Source organism: Babylonia areolata, chromosome 7, assembly GCF_041734735.1.
Source record: "Babylonia areolata isolate BAREFJ2019XMU chromosome 7, ASM4173473v1, whole genome shotgun sequence".
In the NCBI taxonomy this organism is placed as follows: domain Eukaryota; kingdom Metazoa; phylum Mollusca; class Gastropoda; order Neogastropoda; family Buccinidae; genus Babylonia; species Babylonia areolata.
Window position 1 is genome coordinate 50,751,645 of NC_134882.1, and position 7,500 is coordinate 50,759,144.

The following is a 7,500-nucleotide window of genomic DNA, read 5'->3' on the forward strand; positions in this document are numbered from 1 at the left end:
ACAAAGACACATGTTCACTGACACAGGCCATTTGTTAATCCTTCAGTTATCAGTGTGCAGTGAGAAAATGAGAATAATGTAGCCGTCCTGCTTCATGTGATTAGATAACTAGCAGTGTCATTTATATGTCTGTGTGAATATATTTATTTCTCTGTGCATTCTGTATTCTATGTCAAAGTAATTTTCGAAACTTCGTGTCGACATAGATATGGTATTGGCTGGGAAAGTTTATTTATGTATGTGTGTGCGTGTGTTTATGTAAATTTGTGCCTGCCTATGTGTGCGTATGTGTTAGGGTAGCTGTTAGATACACATGTATGTTAAAATGTATGTATGCTGTGTGTGTGTGTGTGTGTGTGTGTGTGTGTGTGTAGTCACATTTGGTGTGTGTATGTAACATAGATATAATGTTTTATGTTAATGAAAGCGTTTTTGTAAAGCACCTAGAGCAGATTTCTGGATAGTGTGCTATATAAGTATCCATTATTATTATGTAATGTTAGTATGGATTGTATTTGTTTTTAGCAGTCTTGGATTCTCAAGTATGTTTACAGGTATTGTGCTTCTTTGTTCTCAATTTTGTTTATGCCATTCTTTCGAGAGATGGATGACAAACATCAACAAACATATTTGTTGCTCAGTCTATTACCATCATAAATATATGATTCATTTTTTCGTTTCCTCATGAATATATTCATCCATTAATTTATTCACATCTTTACCTCTCTGGCACAATTTCAGCCTCTTTTGACTCTCTCTGTCTCTCTCTCTCTCTGTTACACACACACACACACACACACACACACAAACACAACCCCCCCCCCCCCCCCCCCCCCACACACACACCTTTCTCTTATTAACGAAACAGAATTATAATCAGGTTTATTACGACAGAAAATCAGAAGTCATACACATCTTTTTTTTTCTGGCATATAAAACTTCTTTATGTCCAGATTATTATCCAGTTCTTGAAGAAGAAAAATACACACACACACACACACACACACACAAAGAAACACACACACACACACACACACACACACACACACAGCGTAACAAAAATGAGACAAGGAAACGGAACAAAAACAAAAAAACAAAAAACAACAAAAAAAAAGGGGGGGGGGAGGGGGGGACAAATAAATTATCTACTACGGGACGAAAAACAACAACAACAACAACAGCAGGGGTGTGGGGGTGGGGAAGGAACGTAAAGAGAATAATATAACCTTGTTTTTTTCACTACGGAACAATGTGAGACACATGTAGACAATCTACTGCAGTGTAGTCTGATGGGACGTTGGAGTGACGGGAGTGCGGGACTGGGTATGACTGAGTGACAACAGCAGGGCAAAAGCTCGACGGATTGATTGATTATGTCTCCAACTTCAAGGCAACGAATCTGACCAAAACCGTGGGACTGCACAGCAAACACACACACACACACACACACACACACACACACACACACACACACACACACACACACACACACACACACACTCTCTCTCTCTCTCTGTGTCTGTGTGTCCATGCGTGTGTGAGTGAGTGTGTTAGCGTGCTTGCATGTGCATGTGTGTGTGTGTGTGTGTGTGTGTGTGTGTGTGTGTGTGTGTGTGTGTGTGTGTGTGTGAGGCGTGAGAGAGAGAGAGATAGAGAGAGATTCGGATTCAGAATGGTTTCATGTACTTTGGCCATAGGCACATATCATGCAAAGTGTGTGTGTGTGTGTGTGTGTGTGTGTGTGTGTGTGTGTGTGAGGCGTGAGAGAGAGAGATAGAGAGATTCGGATTCAGAATGGTTTCATGTACTTTGGCCATAGGCACATATCATGCATAGTGTGTGTGTGTGTGTGTGTGTGTGAGAGAGAGAGAGAGAGAGAGAGAGAGAGAGAGAGAGAGAGAGAGAGAGACAGAGAGAGAGACTGAGAGAGTGAGAGACAGAGAGAGATAGAGAGACAGAGAGAGACAAAGAGAGAGACAGAGGGAGAGAGAGACAGAGAGAGAGAACGAACGAACGAACGAACGAAGTTTTTTATTGAGGGAAGTGGAATAAGCATACATGTGCTTTTTTTCATCCAGCCCTCAGGGCAAATGGAAAATGAAAATGAATCAAAACATCCACAAAGTAGCAAAGAGATGAAGAAATAAAGACATGACATTCACATTCACATTTAAACATCTACATAATAAACATGTACATCTACATAATCATGATACAAACATCATCATATCATGAAGGAAAAAGATCAAACCATGCCCCCCACCCCAAAAAAAAAACAACAAACCCACACACAACCAAAAAAAAAAAAAAAAAACCAAAAAAAACACACACACACACACAAAAAAAAAAAGAACAAAAAAAAGAACAAGAAAACAACAAAAAAAACCCACACAGCCCCTCCCAAGCCTCCCCCCCCCCCCTGCCCCCCCCCCCCCCCCCAAAAAAAAAAAAAAAAAAAAAGTATTCAGGACACTGATTGTGGTTGTATATCATTAAGTAGTGCGATAGCGGTTAGACATACAATTAAACTATATATGCGTATTCAATAAGATAAAGTCAAGTTAAGTAGGATTGTTGACATAATTGTCCATAAGGCGTGTATGGTAATGTTTTTTGAATTCTTGAATGCTTTTCTGAACATTAAGATTGGATGAAATATTGTTCCATAAACAGCCTCCTGAATAAATGAGACTGGATTTAAACAGATCTACTCTTGGAATGGGGATCTTAATCTTGTTGGTCTGGCGGACTAGCGTGGTGGGAAATCTATCTCTCAAAGATGGAGCATAATTAGACATGATTTTAAAAATAAAAACTGCTTTGTTGTATTCAAGTTTAAGCTTTAGGGGAAGAATATCTAAATGTCTGTAGTCGTCAGCAGTCAGTAATGAAGATTTCAGAAGGATTAATTTAATAGCTCGTCTATGCAGACTTAGTAAAGGTTTTAGTATATTATCGCTAGCTGAATCCCAGAGTGTTGACGCATAGTTAATATGTGATTCAATATAAGCAAAAAAGAATAATTTTCTACAATGCAAATCAAGAAAATGTTTAATTCTGGAAAGCTGATAAATCTTTTTGGATAGGGTTTTGCATAATGACATTATATGACTGGACCAAGATAAGTTGTTATCAATGGTGACTCCAAGAATTTTATGATTATCAACTTCTTCTATTGGATGACCATTAATGGAAAAGGGTGGAAGGTTGTGTGAAAAATTTTGGCGTTTCTGTCTGGTGGTGAGTATGAGACATTTCGTCTTTTTTGGATGGAGACGCATGTGATTTAAATTGGACCATCTAACTATATCATTAATGCTTTGTTGTAGAGCATAGTGCACTTTGTCTATTGTAGTGTGATTTGTATGTATTGTTGTATCGTCTGCAAACATCTCACATAATGCATTAATAAATAGAGGCAAATCATTTATATAAACAGAAAACAATATTGGACCAAGAATTGAACCTTGAGGAACTCCGTAATAGACTGTAAAGAGGATTGAGATTCATTCATAGATACAATTTGTCTTCTGTCTGATAGAAATGAAGATATGAGGTCAAGTGTATTTCCAGAAAAGCCATATAATTTTAGTTTTTTCAAAAGAAGAGTGTGGTCTATCACATCAAATGCCTTCATAAAATCCACCATGAGAACACCAGTAATTTCATTATTGTTTATATTTGTGAGCCATTGTTCGACTAAGTTAGTGAGTGCTGTATGACAGGAGTGCTTGGACCTGAAACCAGACTGATTTGGATGAAATAATTTGTAGTGATTGAAGTGATTAATGATATGTTTGTTAATGTGTTTTTCTAAAGGTTTTGACAATATTGATAAAATTGAAATTGGTCTGTAATTGGAAGGGTCTGTACGGTCTCCGGACTTAAAAATGGGTACTACTTTCGCGACTTTAAAAGATTTAGGAATTATCTTTTTTGTGATACATTGGTTATAGACATAAGTAAGTGTTTCGGCAATTATAGGAGCACAGAGTTTTAATATCTTTCCATCTATACCATCAATACCTTTCGAACCTGTTTGTTTTAAGTGGGAAAGAGCATAGTAAACTTCATGTACATCCATAAGAGGGATATCAAGGTGTGATGAAATATTTTTAGTGTTACAAAAGGTTTCGAGGATATCAAGTGAATTAAGGGATGACATGTTTGTTCCTACTGTTGAGTTAGCTACATTACAAAAATGTGTATTTAGGTTTTCTGCTGATATGTCGTTAGTTGTTGTGGATTGCGTGATATTATGTTTATTATTTAACTGATTTATGGCTTTCCAAATCAATTTATTATTGGATTTTGTGGAAATAAGTTCTTGAAAATAATTCTTTTTTTCTGAACGTTTCAAAGCATTTACAAGATTACGTTGTTTTCTGAATTCATCTTTCTTACCTTCTGAGAGAGACAAATCTCTTTCCTTAATCTTATCATCAATGATTTTAGTCATCCACGGCTGTTTAGGATAGCTTTTGACACGTTTTGTTATGAATGGAGCATGTTTATCATATACATTAAGAAAATTGTGATACCAAACCTCCAGTGCTTCTTCAGGATTAGAGAACTGATAAACAGCTGACATATTAGAATGTATCAAGTTCTGTAGGAATAAATCCTTATCAAATTGTCTAAAATCTCTATGGCAAACGGTTTTATGTCTATTTGCAGGAATTTTTACACCTCGTTTGGACCATGTGAAACATATAGGGGAATGGTCACTGCAGCCAAACGTTGGGGAACATACTTCTGTTATGGAGTTTGTAGATGAAGCGTATATATGATCTATAAGTGTTTTTGACGTTGCAGTAACTCTCGTAGGTATGTCAATTAACTGCGTTAGGTGAAATGATTCATAAAGTTTTGTCCAGTGTTTGTTTGATTTGAGTAAGTCAATATTAAAGTCACCTAATAGTATTATTTCACTTGAAGACAAAGAAGCTTCTTCCATCATCAACATAAACTTGTCTATCCAATCTACATGTTCAGCTGGATTTCTATAGATAAAGCCGAGAAGGATAGGTTTTGATTTCTTAAAGCGTATTTCGATCCATACAGATTCAACTTGATAATTTTCGAGTGATTCAATTCGTTTAAAGTTAATGTTTTGTTGAACATATACAACAAGGCCTGTTTCTCTAGAACATTTCGGATCATTACGAATAATACAATAGCCTGGTAGTAGTAAATCAGAGTCTTGTATATGGTCTGTTAGTCTTGATTCAGCAAATCCGAATATGTGAAACTGTTTTCCGGAGTTTGAAAGGACATGGGATACATCAGCGAGTTTGTTGATGATATGATTAATATTCAGAAAACCTACTTTAAAACCATCGGATATCGGCCAAGTGAGAGAGACAGAGAGAGACACAGAGAGAGAGAGAGAGACAGAGAGATAGACAGAGACAGACAGAGAGAGACAGAGACAGAGAGAGACAGAAAGAGAAGAAAGAGAGAGAGAAAGAGAGAGAAAGAGACAGAGACAGAGAGAGGGAGAGACAGAGAGAGACAGAGACAGAGAGACAGACAGAGAGAGACAGAGACAGACAGAGAGAGACACAGAGAGAGAGAGACAGAGAGAGAGAGATAGAGGGAGAGACAGAGAGAGACAGAGAGAGAGACAGAGACAGAGAGAGAGAGAGAGGGGAGATGCGCATCATATCAGCTGATATTTGCAGCCGCTGTTCGTATTAGATTAGTTGGGGGAGAGAAGGGCTTTTTCTCTCTTACTTTAACGATATAGTACCACATGCACACACACACACACACACACACACACACACACACAGATGACAAATGATTTATGAACCCCAGACAGTTGACTCGGCCAAAAGGTAAACCGACATGGGTACAGGGAACAAACAATGGCATGCTTTTGATTAACCCAGCATGACAATGGAAATGAATATCCGCATAAAGATAATGTACATTTCTACACACACACACACACACACACTCACACACACACACACACACACACACACACACACACACACACACTCACACACACACACACACACACACACACACACACACACACACATCTATACATATATATATATATATATATATATAGAGAGAGAGAGAGAGAGAGAGAGAGAGAGACATAGATAGATATAGATATATATACATATTGTCATTTATTGTGACTTACAAAAGTATTGTTTTCCGATGTAATTACAGTACCTTGTGTGTGTGTGGAATGTGTTTCTGTCAGTGAATGAGAGAGAGAGAGAGAGAGAGAGAGAGAGAGAGAGAGAGAGTATATGTTTGTGTATCTGTTAGTGTATCTGTGTGTGTGGTCGGATGGATAATTACGTGCGTCTGATTTTAATTACACTGAGAAATGAACAACTGTATAAATACATTTAGACTACTTTTTAAATACAAATATGTCCTTTTCTCAATGACCTGGATGCAAGTATAAGAATGCGTGAGCGAGTGTGCCACTGTGTACTTACGTGATTGAAATCTGTTATTTGTTTCCACTCAGGCACAGTTCTTTATCAGTGTGTTATCTTAACTCACTCAGTACGGCCAGTCCTCTCTTCTCCTCTACACAGACCCCTCGGATGTCCAGTGGGTGTCTGAATGACCCAACCTTTAGCTTCCGTCGTCAGAATTGTGGTATTCTTTGTCAACATTCACGTCTTCAGTATAAGAGCCTTCCGCTTGCAATAGTTTGATGATGGTAATTGGGGTGAAACGCTGTTAACGTCGTTTCTTTCGCCGTTCGTGTGGAGAGAGTTAATCGAGCAGACTGGCTGTGCGTTTCGTTCATTTTCAGTCAGTACTTAAAGATGTCGGGTTTCGTGAGTGTGTATATGAGCGAGTACGCACAAGCCTTTGTGTATGAGCGTGCGAGCATGCCTTGATGTGTGTGTGTGTGTGTGTGTGTGTGTGTGTGTGTGTGTGTGTGTGTGTGTGTGTGTGTGTGTGTGTGATTTAGACCTGTTGGGGTTGTTTTGAAATGTAACAAATATGGAAACGGAACGACATTGTTTCAAAAGGGAAATATTTAAATATTGAAAAATAATATAAAAGTAAAGGAAAAAAATAGTATGACCTGATAAAACAGTCATTTTCAAGTACAGAGTAAGATGTGTTCAACATGTTCATAACACAAGTGTTTTACTTCATAATGGTATTTAGTCAATGGAGAAACTAGAAAGGTTGAAACGCTGGGCTTTTAACATTCTTACTTAAAACTATCTACATCCAACAAATCAAAATGCCCGTGGACAGGACTTTAAGAAAATACCACTGCAACTTTAATCTGGACCTCTTTTTGTACTTAATTTGGATACAGACGCATAATCGAAGATTATGGTCTGGAAATAGAACAACAACACTTTTCAATAATGATTTTATTACCAAATGTTTTCTATACAAAGCCATGCTAATGAATGCAAATTAAAGCAAGGAATACAAATACCACAGCCACGAACAACTTGACCTTAAGGACGTGAAGCCGATAGGTCGTTACTCTACAAA

General features: G+C 37.7%; 1 protein-coding gene across 2 annotated transcripts in view; it reads left to right on the top strand.

Moving 5' to 3' along the window:
* The window catches only part of LOC143284103 (sushi domain-containing protein 2-like), a 62,159-nt gene that overhangs the window by 9,367 nt on the left and 45,292 nt on the right, over positions 1 to 7,500 (top strand). The gene's annotated exons all lie outside the window — the stretch shown is intronic.